The following is an 18459-nucleotide window of genomic DNA, read 5'->3' as shown; positions in this document are numbered from 1 at the left end:
GGGCTTCAAACACAGCCGTTGAAGAGATTCGTTTAAATGCTTATATTTCTCAGACTTCCCAACTTTCCTGGATTGTTTTAACAATAAAAGATCAAGCCAGGCACGGAATGGAGACACAATCTTCTCTGTCTCTATCTCTTTCTCTCTCTCTCTGAACAAAAAGACAAGACTCTCTAACACTGGAAACCAAAGAGAGAAGAAATGTTTCTTAAACATTATGAAATACTTATTGGCTTTGCCTGGGAAAGGTGGAGTGAAAAACAAGAGCTGGGCACTGGTGCCTCATGTCTGTAACCCTAACTTAATCGGGAGATCTGAGGGTCATGGTTGGAAGCCAGCTCTGGAAAGAAAGTCCATGAAAGGTTAACTCCAATTAACCAAGAACTGGAAGTAGAGCTGTGGTTCAAGTGGTAGAGTGCTGGCTTTGAGCACAAAAAGTTAAGGGACAGGACCCAGGCCTTGAGTTCAAGCCCCAGTATGGGGACATGGATGGACACACACACACACACTGCTAAATACCTTGAAAGCCTCTTTCTTACACATTATGTTCATATCTCTGCCCTCAGCTATTCTAATAAGGGCTTTGTACTTTGCCATTTAACAGAAATCTACCATGGCATGCCATTTATCTCTATTATGTATACTTAGATCTCAGTTCTGTTTGACTAGCACTTCCTTTATTAAAGTATAAAATCTCACATATTTACAGTACAATACGATACCTTGTCCTATGCAAAGGCTTTCAAAGCCATCAAGTTCCTCAGCCCACCGCTGCCTCTCCCAGAACACAGACATTTTGTGCCTGCTCTCTGAACAGCTCTGCAGAACGCAGTGCACTAGCACTCAGTGCTCACCCTGGTCCGTGGTGACCCACGGAACCAACTTGCCACGCCTCTCCAGGGCCACACCACCCATCCCACATCCACATCGTCCCCACCCCCCCAGCCACATCTCATGAATCTAAATTAATCAAAACTATAAACCACATTTCATTTCTACTTGAGGTACAAGACTAAGCCTGGCAATGCTTGTTAGTCTGGTTGCACAGAGAATATTCCAGAAGATTCGAGAACTTTCAGCAGGTGGCATCAAGCCTATGAAAAATCCCCTACTCTCAAAAGGTGTTGATCAAGCATCAAGGGAAGCTCATCAGAGACTGGGTCAGTGTGTCGCTCCACTTCCTGGGTCTGGCTGACTGGGAAAGGCGACTCAGGTAGAAGCAGCTGGGGTCCTGAGTGTTGAGTGATGCGTGACTCACAGCCCTGCGTTACTCACAGGCACAAGATCTTTTGGGCCTTCGCTGCTAGCATGTCTGTCTGGAGCAGAGATGGGCGGCAGCTGCTGGCGTTGGATGTCCTTCCAGGAAAGCCTTCCCCAGGCACTGGGCAGCAAATACAGAGTCGAGGGGGGTTATGTACCCACAAATATCCAGTGTGCATGTAGCCTGTGCTGTGGAAATAGCAGGCACTGGATAGCTTGCTCCCAGCCACCAAAGGAGGCTGAGATCTGTGGACCATGGTTGGAAGCCAGCTCAGGCAGGGGAGTCTGGGAGACTCTTATCTTCCATTAACCTTCCCAAGGCCGGAAACAGCTGAACTTGTAGAACATCAGCCTTGAGCAAAAAAGCCAAAGGAGAAAGTAAGGCCCTGAGTTCAAGCCCGAGTACGGGTGCTGGCACACACACACACACACACAGGTATGCAGGCCCATGTGGGAGGCTGGGTGGCCCCAGTGCTTGTTGATTCCACGTGAGAAGGACCAGCAGTTCTCCAGAGGGTCTAGGTTGGCAGTGAAGAGTGCCATTTCTCACTCATGTCCCAGAACTCCAGCATGGGGGTCCTGCAGAATTAGGGATCCCACTGGGAGAATTTCAAAGGGAATTTTTGTAGAAGTTTCCCAGAGCTTGGGAGGGGGTCCTCCCTTGGCTGGAGCTGGGGACTCATCAGGGACCCTGACCCCTTGGCCTCTTCTGGAGCTCCACCATGCCAGGTCAGTCAGGGCTGACCAGTCCAGTCAAGTCCAGGGCAGAGGCTTGCTGGACTCCCATCCCTGCTACCTGGACCATGCCCCATGCTGCCTGTTTTCCCAAGGTGCCTTTTAAGTGCCAGGTCCCTGGGGTTCAAGCCCACCCCAACTTTCCATGGGAGGAGGGCAGTTTCCATCCAGCTGCCCTGGAGGTGACTCCTCAACCTCTTAGGATTTGAGGGGGAGGAGAGGAGCCTCAGGCGTGGCTGGATCCCTCATGAGGGTCTCCCCCCCCCCCCCCCAGCCTCTCCCAGGTGTGCAGCATGCAGGATCTCCAGCGTTCCCTGGCCCCTTGAGATTTTTTTTTTCTTGCTAGTCCTTGGCCTTGAATTCAGGGCCTGGGTGCTGTCCTTAGCTTTTTTCCAGCTCAAGGGTGGTGCTCTACTATTTGAGCCACACCTACATTTACAGCTTTTTGGTGATTCATGGATTTTTCCTGCCCAGGCTGGCTTTGATCTGTGATCCTCAAACCTCAGCTTCCTGAGAAGCTGGGGTAACAGGTGTGAGCCACCAGCATTCAAGTGCTGAGGGTGATCCAGGAGCAAGGACTACAGTTGGGAAAGGACCAGAGGAAGAGCCTTTCCCTGGAGCTGGCATTCGCCTGAGTCCCCAAGAAGCTGAGGGTCAGAGTCCCAGCCAGCCTGGTTCAAGCATCTGTGGGGTTTCCTAAATTTCCCCCTTCTTTTGTTTACTGCCCCAGGGCCCCTGCCAACCCCGCTCCGGGCCCCCCATAGGCCGGAGCCAAGGGATGGTCACTCTGTGACTTCAGAGTCACCTCCATTGGCCTCTGTCCTGAGCTTCCAGTCAGTTGACATTTAGTCACAAAGCCGCAGGGAAAGCTTCACCTCTAGCCATACCCAGAGCTGGAAAAAGAAGAAACAAGGTAGAAAAACCTCAGCCTTGTTGACTTCCTTCCCGAGCATGGCGCAGACACCTTGCACAGCTGCACCCCATCTCCACCTCCTACCAGGGTCCCCTGGCCTTCCAGTCCAGTGGACAAGTGAGGAGTGGACAACGGAAATCAAGATGTCGCCTCGGGAGGGGCCGAGTTACTCCGTGGGATGCTCTTCTTTCTTTTTTTGAAGTCTTTTTGTTGTTGTTGTTTCTGTTTTTTGTACTAGTCCTAGGGCTTGAACTCAGAGCCTGGGCACTGTCCCTTAGCTTTTCTTTTTGCTCAAGGCTGGTTGTCTTTCGAGCCCCCAGGGGAGGCTGGGGTCTGGGGGCTGGTTTGTTTGTTGTGTGTTCAGTGCTGAGGGTGGATGCAGGGCCTCGGGTGCTCAGTGCTCTGCCCCGAGCTCGGCTTCCAGTCCTGCAGACATCTCTGGTGCTCATAGCTGGAAGGGAGACTCAGGCAGTCAGTGGGGAGAGAGAGAGAGGCCAGGGGCCACTGCCGCCACCAGCACCCAGGGCCAGGGCCAGCCCAGCCTTCCAGGTCAGCAGGGCCAGCGGGGCCCTGTGTAGCTCTGCCAGAAGGAGCTGGAGGCTTAGCAGAAGGTATGGAGGGAGGTTTCTAATGGCTTTCTCCATGGTTTTCTGCCCAGCAAAAAAAAAAAACCAAAACTTAACTTGACCAGGGAAACATGGAGCTACTTGCAACCAAAGAATCGACGCTGGCCCCAGGCTGCCTTCCTGCCAAACTCTGACCTGAGCCACATGGAAATGCCTGGGATAGCAAAGAGGGGACAGATTTCAAGAGCAGCCCCGGCCCCATTCCTGCTCAAGCCCCAGGTGTCTGTTCAGTAATTGCTGTGACAGGAGGCCTCATTGCATCAGGCCAAGAGATGCTATCTGTCCCAAGAAGGGCTTTGCCGAGGCCACAGTGCAGTAATTATAGGGGAAAAGTCCAGCTGTGTTCTCAGGTCCCTGGGGTCAGTACTGAAATCTCACCTGAGAGCTCCGGGAAGGCGTGGACACCTCTCCCCCCACTTCCGGCTTCCAACTACCGGGAAGGTGGATGGTTACCAAGTATGGTGACAGAGTCCTGCATCCTGTTTCTCCTTGGGGTGGTGACAGTGGGGAGGATGATGAGTGATGATGGGGTGGTGGTGGTGGTGAGCTACTACAGGTTGGCAGGTGACTCTCGTCGTTGGGCTCTTTGGCCTGTTGGTCATTACAAATATTTACCTTTTTTTTTTTTGCCAGCCCTGGGGCTTGAACTGAGGGCCTAGCCACTGCAGTTGAGCTCTTTTGCTCAAGGCTAGCACTCTACCACTTTAAGCCACAGCCCCACTTCCAGTTTTCTAGTGATTAACTGAAGATAAGAGTCTCTTGCTCTTTAGTGCCCGGGCTGGCTTTGAACTGCTGTCCTCAGATCTAAGCCTCCTGAGCAGCTAGGATTATAGACATGAGCCACTGAGCCCAGCTTAGATTTTTTTTTTTTGTTTTGCCAGTCCTGGCCTTGAGCTCAGGGCCTGAGCACTGCCCTTGGGTTTTTTCCTCAAGGCTAGATCTCTACCACTTGAGCCACACACCACGTCTGGCTTTTTTTCTATGTATGTGGTACCACAGAATTGAACCCCAATCTTCGTGAATGCTAGGCAATCACTTTACCACTGGGCCAAACTCCTGGTCCTGTTAGATTATTGCCAGTTCTGGGGCTTGAACTCAGGGCCTGGGCACTGTCCTTGGGCTTTCTCAAAGCTAGTGCTCTACCACTTGAACCATAGCACCACTCTGGCTTTTTCTGTGTATGTGGTACTTAGGAATTGAACTCGGGCTTCCTGCATGCTCGGCGGGCAGTTTGCTCGCCTCATTGCTTTCTTTTTTTTTTTAAATCCATACATGAATTCATGGACAGCTAGTTTGATTCCATGTCTCAGCTACTGTGGACAAGACTGTAATTCGTGCCAATGTCTCTTCGACATACTGGTTTCCATCTTTCCGCCATGCTGATTTCCTTTTCTCTGGGTATGTACTCAGTGGTAGAATGTCTGGATCCGGTGATAGACGTATTTTTGTATCCCCCACCAGTGTGAGCTTCCCTCTTCCTCTCCCTCCCTCTTCCCCTCCCTCCCTCCTCCTCCCTCCCCTGGCAGCAGCACACTTTACCCACCTGTCCCAAAGACCCAGAGCCCTGCCCCCACAACGTTCTGGTCCCCATTTGCCTAATTTGTGGGTGAAGGAGCCAGAAATTTTCATCTGAGGTTTTGACTCTGAAATGCAAGATAGAAATGATGACAGCTATACAGAGATGAAGCTGAGGCCATCAGGGCTGCTCTCCTCTGAAATGTGTTCAAGCCGCCGGGTCCAGCAGGTGCTGGCAAGCCTGGGGAGTCCTGCTAAAGGGAGTGGGGAGGGCTAGAGCCAGCATGGCCCCTCGGCAGCAGCAGAACACGGCTCACGTGGTAGAATGTGAGCCATGAGCAGAACAGGTGAAGGGCAGTGCCCAGCTCCTGAGTTCAAGCCCCAGATCTGGCAAAACCCAAAATAAACATAAATAAACTAAATTAAATCTTAGTGACGACACTCTGGTCCTGAGTCTTAATGGTAAAGCCCCTGCCTACCCTGAGGCCCTGAGTTCAAACCCTAGTACTGCCCCCCCAATTTAAAAGCCCACCTGGGCTAGCCCTGTAAATGCCTGCACATTTGTTCCTGAGTTTTTCCTGATTAACACATTTTTCTAGTGGAATTAAGCCCATAGAGTTGAGGCTCGCGAAGGCATTCAAAAACCTGCTTTGAAGCTCAGGCTGGAGGCTCACACCTGTAATCCCAGCAGCTTAGGAGGCTGGGATCTAAGGACCTAAGGTTTGAATCCAGCCTGGCTAGGCAAATTCATGAGACTCTTTTTTGTTGTTGTTGTTCCTGGGGCTTGAACTCTGGGCCTGGGCGCTGTCTCTGAGCTCTTTAGCTCAAGGCTACTCCCCTGCCCCTTGAGCCACTGCGACACTTCCAATTTTCTAGTGATTAATTGGAGATAAGCATCTCATGGATTTGGGCAGGGAGTTTAGCTGAGTGGTAGAGTGCTTGCCTAGCACGCACAAAGACCTGGGTTCAATTCTTTGGTACCACATACATAGCAAAAAGCCAGAAGTGGTGCTGTGGCTCAAGTGGTAGAACTCTAGCCTTGAGAAAGCCCAAGGACAGTGTTCAGGCCCTAAGTTCAAGCCCTAGGACTAGCAAAAAAAAAAAAAAAGAATCACATAGACGTTAGTGCCTGGGCTGGCTTTGAACCATGATCCTCAGATCTCAGCCAGCTAGGATGACAGGCAGTGAACCACTGCGCCCGGCTTTTTTCTTTTTCTTTTTTGGTTGTACTGGAGTTTGAACTCAGCGCTCTGCCAACTTGAGCCATACCCCCAGCCTTTGCCAGTTTAAAGTCCAGTAATGTGAGCTTAGTCCGTGAGACTTTTATTTCCAACAAACCACCAAAAAGCTGGAATCAGATCAGTGGGTCAAGTAATTAAGTACCAGCCTTGAGCAAAAAAGCCAAGGGATAGTGCCTGGGTCCTGAGTTCAAGCCACAGTGGCCAGACACAGGCCAGCACCATTGCATAAAACAGGCATGCACAGTGGGGCCCAGAAGTCTGGACCCCTCTGCAAGCTGTGAGCCCCTCTCCTCCCTCCCCACCCTGCGTAAATGGAGGGCAGTAGAGTGGGTCACCAGTGTTGGTGCAGGGCCACCACAGGTCCTTCCCAAAAGCCCAGGACAGGGGTAGGGGTGGGTGGTGGGGAGGAAGGGTGGCAGTGAAGAAGGTGGCTGCTAGGGTTCTGCTGGGCAAAGGGACCGAGCGCCCAGGAATGCACGATGGTCCTAAAGTAAAGCTAAACAAGCTGCTGGGAGCATGGCCTAGTGGTAGAGTGCTCGCCTCACAAGCATGAAGACTTGGGTTCAGCTCCTTGGTATCACGTGCAAAGGAAAAGCAGGGCCTGGCACAGTGGCTCATGTCTGTAATCCTAGCTACTCAGGAGGCTGAGATCTGAGGATAGCAGCTCAGAGCCAGCCCAGGCAGCAAAGTCCATGAGACTCTTAGCGCCAACTAATCACAGAAGAAGCAGAAGTGGTGCTGTGGCTCCAGTGGTAGAGCTGTAGCCTTGAGCACAGAGGCTCAGGGACAGCGTCCAAGCCCAGAATTCAAGCCCCAGGACCAGCCAGGAAAGATCTAGTAGTCACAGAGGGAAGGTAAGGCAGGCAGGCAGGGCCAGGGGCTGGTGGCTCATGCCTATAATCTTAGTTGCTCAGGAGGCTAAGATCTGAGGGTTGCAGTTCGAAGCCAATTCAGACAGGAAAGTTCACAAGCTCTTATCTCCAATACATTGCTCAGAAAAATTAGAAGTGGTGCTGTGGCTCCAGTGGTAGAGTGCTAGCCTTGAGCAAAAAGAGGTGCAGGAACTGCACCCAAGTCCTGAGTTCAAGCTCTGGGCCTGACAAAAGAAATGAAAAAAAAAAAACGAGAAAGGGAGGGAGGGAGGAAGGAAATTTTTCCTCCTTCCTGCTGGAAGTATCCCCTTAAACCCCTCTTGTCTAGGGTCCAGAACTTTAGAACAACACTGTAGCAGAACCACTGATTGCTTCACAGCACCAGGCAGACACCAGCAGCTTTCCGTGACCTGGCTGGGGACTTATCCCAGAGGCCGGCCCCGTCCAGCATGTGGGGACCACAGCAGTGTGTGAACCCCCCAGGCAGAAGCCATGGGCCCCCTGGAGGACGATGTTGGCGCCCCTCCTGTCTGAAGGCTGACTGTCAGAGGTGGTGATGATGGAGAGTGAGGCTGTAATGCCTCCAGCCGGTTCACACCCGCCACACAGGAAGCGCTTTCCCCACCCCACCGGTGAGCAGACCACTTAGTCACAGGCTCTGGTCTCTCCATCACTAGTTATCTGATATCCCAGACCTGGACTCAAGCTTGAAATCCTCGAGTCTCAGCCTCCTGAGTGCTGGGATTACAGAAATGCACCCCAGTGCCCGCAGAACGACGCAGTTCACTGTGGAGTCCTGGGTGCCCCCAGTGATTGTGGCTTCCTGGGGCTGCTCTCCAGAGAGCTGTGTATATGTGTCTGTATGTGTGTGTGTGTACACGTGTGCATCCATCACGATGTCCATGATGTTACTCTGTTTTTGTGTGCCCCTCCTGGGCCTTGAGCTTTTGTTTTGCTCAAGGCTGGCGCTCTACCCTTTGAGCCATACCTTCACTTCCAGACTTTTGCTAGCTAACTGGAAATCAGACTTTGATCTTCAGATCTCAGCCTCCAGAGTCTGGGATTTCAGGCGTGAGTCACCGCATCCGGCTGTATGTTGACACTTACGTCATTGATACATTACATCCTACTTCTCCATATTGGAATTTCATTTCTCCAACAGGGAGAAACATGAACCTGACTACTTATCTAGAATTTCAGAACCCAGCCGCTTGGCTCTGGCCTGGGGCCTGGCTCAGGCTTCTCCATACCACTTTTGATCTGTGGAACAGCATAGGGATTGTGTTTATAGTAGAACTTCCTGTGACTAGTGTTGAATACTAAGTACTAATTCATAGAGGACAGAAGGGTCACTGCAGCCCTTGTTGCTCTTTTAATAGGTTATACTTTCTCAGAATATGGTCAGTTTCTCCTTGATTTTCAAATTGCTTCCAAATCATTGTCGTCGTCGTCATCATCATCGTCTTCTTCGTCTTCTTCTCCTTCTCCTTCTTCTTCTCCTTCTCTTTCTTCTTCTTCACTTGAACTCAGGACTTTGTGTCTTCTTTTAATCCCTTGAGCCACAGCATCTCTTCTACTTTTCTGGTGATTCATTAGAGATAAGAGTCTCACAGACTTTAGTGCCCCGGCTGGCTTTGAACCGCAGTCCTTAGATCTCAGCCTCCTGAGTAGCTAGGATTACAGGCGTGAGCCACTGCGCCTGGCAGGGCTTTGTGTCTTCTAGATAGGCAATCCACTGCTGAGCCATGCCCTCAAGCTCTTTCCTGCCTCATCACCATAAAGATAAGGTTTTCTACTTGCCCAGGCTGGCCTGGACCGTGACCCTCCTGTTCTAGGCTTCCTGCCCAGCTGGGATGAGGATCTTGGCTTCTTCAGTGGAGATGGAATCTCCCCACACCGATTTGCCCAGGCTAGCCTTGAACCAGTCAAGAGCCTCCCCACCAGCCGTCCTAGGAGTTTTGAGCAAAGCAAGCACAAGGTTTTGAGTTCAAGCCGTGGTACCAGCCAGGGACAAGAATGACATTCAGATGTTTTCCAAGATCAGAACACAGACAGAGCATCTGTAATATTCTAGTACATAAACATGGTAAGAAATCGAACAATGCAAGCAACTTACAATAACAAAACAGTGATAGTGGGCGTGGATGGCTCATGCCTGGAACCCCAGCTACTCAGGAGGCTGAGATCTGAGGGTCACAGTTCAGTCAGGCCAGGGAGGACAGTCCAGGAAACTCTCTCTTGTCTTCAATTCACAACACCTCACCACCCCACCCCCAAAAAGAAAAAGTGCCAAAAGTAGAGCTATGGCTCAAGTGGTAGACCAATAGTTTTGAGCATACAAGCTCAGGGAAAGCTGGGTGCTGGTGGCTCACACCTGTAATCCTAGCTACTCAGGAGGCTGAGATCTAAGATCCAAAGATCTGAGATTCAAAGCCAGGCTGGACAAGTTCTTAAGACTCTTATTTCCAGTGAACCTCCAGAAAACCACAAGTGGTGCTGTGGCTCAAAAGAGCTCAGAGCAAAAGAGCTCAGAGACAGCGCCCAAGCCCTGAGTTCAAGGCCCACAACAGGCATAAAACAACAAATAGTGATAACCTTAACACAACTGTGTATGTGTGCCTACATGTGTGTGTGTGTGTGTGTGTGTGTGTGTGTGTGTGCTCATGTGCACATGCACCAGTACTGAGGCTTGAATTCAGGGCCATTCCACTTTTCTGTTCACAACTGGTGTTCTACCACTTGAGCCATGCCTCCAGTCCAGCCTTTTTCTTTTTCGCTGGTCAGCTGGAGATAGAGCCTGGAGGATTTTTTTTTATCAAGCATGGCTTCCAACTGCCATCCTGAGAGCTCGGCCTCTTGCCCGAGGCCAAGTGTGGCGCCTCACAAACCTTGGTAAAAGGTTTGGTTGATTTAAAATGACCGAGGGGAGGACATTTTGTGGTGCTGCGGGTATGGGCTCTTAGACTTCGTGGGCTATCACAAACTGAGCAGACAGACGGTGCTCTCTGTGTGGCGGTGCGGCAGCCAGCACCGGGTTCCAGGGGAGGTGAGCCAGCAAAGCTGGTGCTTGCTTTTGTTTATTTTGATTTGCTCAGTTTGCTGTCATCGGGGTGCTGGGGATCAACCCTGAGCCCCAACTTGGTTTGGTTCACTCAGGCCCAGCCAGCCCTCGGTGGGGGGGGGGGTCTGTACCTTCCCGCGCCCCTCCTGGTCTTCCGCTCTGAGGACTGGGAGACTTCCAGCCAGGAATGTCCCTGCCCCTCCTCAGGGGACTGGGAGAAGTCTCCATTGGGTGCTCAGATCTGGGTCCTCTGCTTCTCTGGCCTAAAGCAGGATAGAGTGGGGATAGGTGCTCAGATAGGCCAGCTCTGAGCCCAAACCCCCTCCTCCCTCCTCTTCCTCCTCCAAAGGCCAAGATCTGAGGAGCACAGTGAGAAGCCAGCCTGGGCAGGAAAATCCATGAGACTCTTGTCACCAATTAACCAGCAAAAAGCCAGAAGTAGAGGTGTGGCTCAAGTGGTTGAGTACCAGCTTGAATGAAAAAGCTAAGGGATAGGGCATTGAGTTTATGCCCCAGTACACATCCCTCCCCATGCGCACGCGTGCGCGCACACGCGCACACACACACACACACTTTCCCTATACCGGGCTTCGTGCTATGGGTCAAAGTGATGCCACCCATCCTGCCAAGCCCCTCTCAGATCACGGGCAGAGGTTGGAAAGATGGGGAGGCGGTGTGGTTTTACACCACCTACTTTCCAGGCCCCTCTGTGAAAACAAGCCCCTGGTCAGCTGGAGACAAAGGGCTGTGACCTCACACACAGTTTCCAGCCCGGCCGCCCTGGGGCAGGGCCCTCTCTCCCCATCCCAGCTTCCTCATGGGTAAAAGAGCATTGGGCAAGCTCTTTGCTAAATGCCTGGAATTCTGCACAGCCGAGACATGCCTGGGGGCCCACAGCCCGCCTCCGGGTTCCAGGGAAGTCTTCAGCAGCTGGGATCAGGGTGGCTTCTATCCTCTCTGGCCCCAACTGGGGACCCCCCCCTTCCCTGCCACCATCATTGTTCAGTACCTGCCTGGAGCCCCAAGCCCCACACTCTACAGCCCAGGCCAGGCCAGGGCAAATGTTCCAACTAAGCCATCTTGCTGCCTCTTCCTCCTGCTCCTGCTCCTGGTCTTCCTCCTCCTTTTGCTTTCTTATTTTTAAAGCAAGACGTTTTCTTTTCTAGGGAGAAATGTCATCCCATGAAACCACACACAGGACACTGAGACTGTGTGGTGGCCTTAGGCTCATTTCTTCCTACTCAGGAGATGAGGGTCACAGTTTGAAACCCAGCCTGGGCAGAGAAGTCTGGGAGGCTCTTATCTCCAAGAGTCCCCCCAAAGCTCAAGTGGCTAAGGGACAGTGCCCAGGCCCAGCACAAACTAAGAAAACTCCTTTTGTTTCTCTGTGTTCTTCTGTAGGGAAAACTGAGCCCAGGGCCCCACACAAGGCAGTAAGTATTCTACCCCCTGAGCCCTTAGCCCTCTCCTTGTGACTTGACCCTGAGAGGTAAGTGCTGCTGCCCCCTCCCTTCAGATGAAGAACCTGGATCCTCTGTGGTCATCTGGCAGGGTTTGGGCTCATCCTGCCAGCAGCCGCCTAGGGGAGGGGGTCTGGCGGTGGCCTGGAGGCCTGCAGTTCCTGAGTGTGGCCACAAGGTGGGGTGCTGACCACGGGCGCTTGCAGCGAGGCCTCGAGGCTGGAAGGCTGGGGGACTTCAGCTGACATCTCACCACCGTGGGGTATGCCGGCTATGGACATTCCCCGGCACACCTAACTTTCTCCGGCCCCAGAACTGCTCCGAGAGGTTCTCTGGTTTGTGTTTTGTTTTTTGAAGGGGGAGGAGAATCAAGTATAGGCTACCTGAACTCTCCCAGGGCTTCTCCCTATTCTCTTTTTACCAGCGTGGTGGGCGCCATTCGCTGCTTGCGATCAAAATGTTCAAACACCCTGGGACATCTCCCTCCCAAGAGCAAAAGCCATGCGGGAAAGGATGCTGACTGCGGGGTGAGCGGAGAAAACCCCATCTCCAGGAGCCTCCCTAACAAGCTAACTCCCACCCAGGGGTCACAGCCCCGCTGAGCGCAGGCAGAGGGGGCCTCACGACACAGAGCGGCTGCTGTGCCTCCCCTGAGGCTGCAGCCTCCCTGGGCCTGGGAGCCGTGGTGAATGTGGATCAGCAGCATAGGTTGACATGAAGTCTCAGGCTAGGCTGTAAAGATGCCGGACCCTGCCAGGCCTGACTCCGGCCTGCGCTCTAGGTCCAGCGCCACCCTGTGTGGGTCCCTGGCTGTCCATCCCGGGAGAGAGGCCACTTCCTGATTTCTTCTTGTTCTGTCCCAGAGGTGCAGCCCCCGCCTTGTGTGTCACACACGCATTCTTCTCCACACACTGCGCCCCGGGCAGCCCCTTACCTCATGCTTCCTGGGCCGGCTGTCCCAGTTTCCTGTAGCATTTATTCCATTGTTTTTTCATATTCAGACTGACTCTGTCTTCTGGGAGAGTGGAGATGGTTTCAGAGTAGCGCTAGCAGTTCTCATGTATCACACTGATGGGTCTGTGGGGTGGGAAGAGGGCCTTGAACTCAGGGCCTTGCACGCTCACTTGGCTTTTTTTTTTTTGCTCAAGGCTAGTGCTCTATCACTGGAACCATAACTCCACCTTCGGCCTTTCTTGCTAGGTAGTTGGAGATAAGAGTGTCATGCATTTTTCTCAGGCAGGCTTCCAGGCTTCCTCAGATCTCAGCCTCTTAACTAGCTGGGATTACAGGCGTGAGCCACCAGCACGGGTTTTATATATGTGTGTGTATTGTATATTACTATATCATATGTACTCAAATATTCATATATATTCATATGTATATTACAGCATGTCCCTGCACGTGGACAAAGGAGACACGGGAGTTGACAGTGCTGTCCCCTCCCTGGTTTGCTTTGCAGGAGCCGTGGCAGTAGTTGTCAAATGGGGTGTCATCCCCCCCAAGGCCCACTCATCAATACTGAGGAGAATGTGAGCTGGGCTAGGTGTGGGGTGCTGAGGGCATGAGGTGGGGGGGGAGCCCAATGCCTCCCTGTGCACAGCCCCCGGCCCTGCTGGAGAGCTGCTGTTCCCAGCCTTCCACAGCGCTAAGTGTGAAGAAAACCATTCTAGTTGCAGCTGGGTGCAGGTGGCTCACACTTATAATCCCAGCTACTCAGGAGGCTGAGATCTGAGGACCAAGGTTCAAAGCCAGCTCGGCACAAAAGGACCTGAGACTCTTATCTCCAACTAACCTCTAGAAAATGGGAAGTGGGGCTCAAGGGTAGGGCAGTAACCTTGAGCTGAAGAGCTCAGGGACAGTGCCCAGGCCAAGGTCAAGTCCCATGACCCCCCCCCCCAAAAAAAAAGGAGTTCAGGGATATTGCCTAGGCCCTGAGTTTTAGTCCCACAACTGACAAAAAAGAAAGAGAGCAAGAGAGAAAGAAAGAAAAGAAAGAAGCAAAGCAAGAAAGAGAGAAAGAAAGAAAGGAATTGCACAGCTACCAGACTAAAGTCAATACCCATGTTGTAGATTGACGCCAGCACCCGGTGCATGCTGGGTAAACTCCTGACCACTGAGCCACATTCCAGGCCTCGGCTGTGCAGTGCAGATGGGCCTCGCGTTTTCTGCATCACCCCTGAGCTCCTCAAACGCGTGACCTTAGTTGCCTCAGCTTCCCGTGTGCCGGGATTGCCAGTCCTGGCGGTCCTTTTCTTTTTTTTTTGCAGGGCTAGAACCAGGACTCAGCACTGTTGTCTTGTTGCTTGGTGACCAAACCCCTCTGTGGCTGAGATCCGGTCACCAGCGTCCACCCTCTGCATTTCATTTTAGTTCTAGTCATGCACATAATGTACTTTGATCAAATTCACCCCCGTTCTAGCTCTAAAAACAACAACAACAACAAAACTGGTCAGGGCCTGGGCACTGTCCCTGAGCTCTTTTGCTCAAGGCTCTACCACTCTGAGCCACAGCACCACTTCTGGTTTTCTGGCTGTTCATTGGAGATACAAGTCTCGTGGATTTTTCCTGCCTGGGTTGGCTTTGAACCACGGTCCTCAGATCTCAGCCTCCTGAGTAGCTAGGAGTACAGGCGTGAGCCACCAGCACCTGGCTTCTATGGTTCTTTCTCAGTGCCCCTTCTCTGAAATATTTTAATGGGCTTCATTATTCTGTGTTCCCACATGCATGTGAAACACTGTGCTTGCAGTCCTCTGAGCCTGGCTCTCCCGGTGTCACTGGGGCAATCTAAACTCCTGGGGCTCCTCCTCAGCCACCCACGTGAGGGGGACTCCAGGCTGCTCCCGCCTGGCTGGTTGCTTCCTCCCTAACTTGTTTCTCTCAGGATTATTGCCCAACACAAGCCCAGCTCCCTCCATGGCCCCCTGCCCTGGGGTATCCCTCTGTCAATCTGTCCATCTGTCCCTCTGGGGCCTGGGCATGAAGCCCAGCGCTTCAACTACAGTGGGTTCATTGTAGAGGCTGGCTGCGCCCCAGCAATCCCCACCCCGCTCTTCTCTCCTCCCTCTTCCCTCTTTCTTCTTTCTCCTCCCCCTCTTTCCCCCTTTCTTCCATCCATCCCTCCCACCCCTTCCCTCCCTCCCCCTCCCCCCTCATACTGCTGTTAATCTGAAATTTTGGAAAACATGTGCTTCCCTTTATTTCCCTCTGAGTGCACCAGGGCATGTTCGAGTGTGTGGGTGCGCTCTCCCCCTCTGGTGTTTGTGCATCATTGAGGTGTCTGCTTCTTTGGGGTGTCTTCCTGCATCAGTGGGAAGTGAAGTGGGGCTGACAGGCTTGAACGTGGGGCTCAGGAGAAGGCTGCTGGCAGAGGTGGAGGAGAGCCTTGGCTTCAGTTCCTCTGTTACTTAGAAAGGAGGAGGAAAGAAAAGCCTAGAGATGGCGCTGTTTCTCCCCCTCCCCACCCGGCTGCGCCTGCTGCACCCCAGGACCACGATATCCAGGCCTTTTGTGGTCCAGCCAGCCTTCCTACCTAAGCAGCAGAGGGAGCTGAGGGATGAGGCGAGGGAGGGACTAGAAAAACTGGTGACACTCTGGATGGAATCCCCCCACCCCAAGTTCAGCCTAAGGCCCCTGGGCCAGCCAGACTCCCATGGCCTGGGGAGACCCCAGTATCCTCTGCTCCCAGAAATCCTCCTAACAGCAGGATGGGCCGTGAGGGTCCTGAGTCACAGGATGCAGATTCGAGCCTGGAGAAGATGGAGGAGAAGACCCTCGGCCTGCACTGGGGTCTGCCTGTCAGCATTCGCACCCCGGGCCGGGGGGCGGTGACAGGCGGCTCTTCTCCCCTTCTCAAGGTCAGCAGTTTCGAGGTGTCCCCTGGGGAACATCACGTCCCCATCTGGAAGTGGTGGAGGGAAGCAAATGGCAGCCCCTAACAAGGGGGTGTGAGGGCAGGTGTTGACTGCAGGGAGAGTCCCCAGGGCCGGGTGACTGGACCTGGGCCCCAGGCCAGCCCCAGTCACCGCAGGGCACACGCCACGCGTGCGGCAGGGCTGGTCCCCCCCCCCCCCCCCAGGAAACTCAGCACACCGAGGCTTCTCGGCCCAGATGGTCCCTAGAGGAGCCAAGGACAACACGTCAACAAGGGCTGTCGCTACCCCACGGGCCCTAGTGACAAACAGATGGCTCAGCTGAAAATATTTACTATTTCTGCACAATTACAGAGCACGTGTGACAGCTTCCCCATGTCCTGAGTGGGTGACAAGCCAGGAGAGGCGGGTACGAAGAGCTGAAGGCAGAATCCTCCATGGAGGAGCCACGGGGGGCCTCGGACGGTGTCCCCTCTGGAGGAAGAGCCCAGGGACCGCTTGGTGGCTCTGGGGCTGACACCTGGGGCTATGGAGTCCCCAGCTGTGACCCCTGGATGCTGCAGTCCGCTGAGGTCTCTGGGGCTCCTTCCCTGTTGGTCAAACCCCTTTAAGCTTTAAGCCTCCATTGCAAGTTTCCCTTCACATGAGACCTTGTTTGGGGTTTCTGTTTCCCACCCTGCCCCAAAGGGGACCCTGGTAGGGACCCCTCCCTGGTAAGGTCCCCAACTTGTCCGGCCTAAGCCACCCAGAGCGCTGAGTATCCGGGGCACTGTGATTGGTTTGCGGATGACCCAGAAAGAGCCAATTAGAGACCAGGGGACCCTGCCTAGGGGTGGGGCGGCTCCAGCCGAGGGTCCCCTCAGCCCATGTACCCAGGCCCCTTCCTGCCAAGTCCTTGAGCTGATACCACAGCCTCTGTGTTCAGCCATGTTTGGGCTTGCACTGAAAAAGCGTCATCTGTCTTGTGAGACCAGGCTGGGCTTGCAGGCACTGTGCAGCCCAGGTTGGTTCTGGGTAGAGATCTTCCCTGAGTTCGAAACCCCACACTCACTGCAATGAGGCGAATTAACTGTTCTGAATTGGCCTTGGTATGTTGCACACACTTCTCAAACATGGTCACCTGGCTGGCCTGGCTCGTCCCTGGCCCTGGGCCTGGCGCCCGTCCTGAGTTCATCACGGAGCGACACAGTTGGGAGTTTCAACAGGAAATTCTCCTGATGCCCCACCACCCCCACCAGTGTGTTTGTACCCTCCACCGTCCTGGAGAGAGGAAAAGGGACCCAGACTCAGTGGCAGACACAGGTTCAAGTCCAGTGCTGACGCTAGCACAGCTGGACTTTGATTGAAGCAACAAACTTCTCAACAGAGCCCTTTCCTCCTCTGTAACTTCACCATTCAGCTTGCGATGCAGTGAGCTCAGAGCTGTTCCTCCCTCCCTCCTTCCCTCCCTCCTTTTTTTTTTTTAATTGCCCTTGGCTTAGGATTTGGGGGCCTAAAAGGCCCCAAAAGTAAGAGATTTGAAAATTAAAAAAAAATGAAGCCGAGTATAGCAGCTCATGCCTGTAATGACGGGGGCTCAGAGACAGCGATGGGGAAGATCGAAGTTGGAAGTTTCTCTGTACAAAAGTTATCAATTCCCCGCCTCCGCCCCGAGTCAGGCACGTCATGCCTACCTGTCATCTCAGCCACAAGGACCATGCAGGTAGCAGGGCCAAGGTGCCCAGAAGCAGGCCCTAAACTGTGAGGTTCTGCCTAAAAGTAACGAAGGCAAACCAGGTATGGAGGCGTGGCTCAAGTGGCAGAACGCCTGTCTAGGGAGTGTAAGACCTGAGTTCAAAGCCCCAGGACTGCTCCTCCCCGCCAAAAAAGAAAAGAAGTTGGGTCACAACCAGACCTGAACATGTACAGAAATGAGGCTCGGGCTGTGTCCACCGGCAGAGGACCCGGCTGGGAGGGGACCCCTGCAGGCCACCATGTCTGCTCCTCCACGAGTAATGCCCCAAGACCAACTGGGTGTGCAGGAAGAGGACTAGAGCCAGTCCGGGCTGGGGGGGGGGGGCACCGGGACCCCAGAGGGCAAGGAACCACCCATACCTTGTGTCCATGCCCACTCGGACCCTGGAATGCCACCCAGATCTCAAGACGAGACTGTGAAGAAGAGCAGAGGGAAGGTGTGTGTGTGTGGGGGTGGCCAAGTGAAGATGAGGCAGCTGCGAGGGCTGGAGTGCCTGCAGCCTCTGACCACTGGAGGAGGCTTTGAGGAGCCACTGGCAGAGATCCTTCAGAGCCCGGGAGGCTCACAGCCAGGGTCCTGCAAACTAAACCAACTAAAGATGGACAGACAAGAAGAGGAGAGGACCATGGGTTCAGTTCACGTTTACAGACAGAGCTGAGAAGTGAGGGTGAGGGTGGGCATTGGTGCTCACACCTGTCTCCCCAGCCACTCAGGAAGCTGAGATCTGAGGATCAAGGTTCAAAGCCAGCCCAGGCACTGAAGACTGTGAGACTCATCTCCTATTAATCACTAGAAAATGGAAAGTGGCGCTGGGGCTCAAAGGGTAGGGCAGTAGCCTTGAGATGGAAGAGCTCAGGGACAGTGCCCAGGCCCAGCGTTCAAGACCACAAGCGAAAAAGAAAAGTCTCTCAGATGTGTCTGCCTGTTCTTGGCCTCGAATCACAATCCTCAGATCCTCCTGAGGTGGCAAGAGATGCACCACCAGCCCGGAGCTTTTTCTTTTTTTTAATTGTTTATTTGCCAGTCCTGCTGTGATAGGAGTTCTTCGGGTTTTCTCACACAGGCCCTCCAAAGCCTCAGGCCGGCCCAGGAGACCCAACGGCACGTGTGTCTGCTGTGTGTCATAGGAGCCTGAGGCCGCAGGAGCGGAAGCAAGGCGAAGAGGTACCGGA

Source organism: Megascapheus bottae, chromosome 18 (genome assembly GCF_031878675.1).
Source record: "Megascapheus bottae isolate mThoBot1 chromosome 18, mThoBot2.hap1, whole genome shotgun sequence".
Classification (NCBI taxonomy): Eukaryota; Metazoa; Chordata; class Mammalia; order Rodentia; family Geomyidae; genus Megascapheus; species Megascapheus bottae.
Note: the sequence above shows the minus strand (reverse complement) of the source record.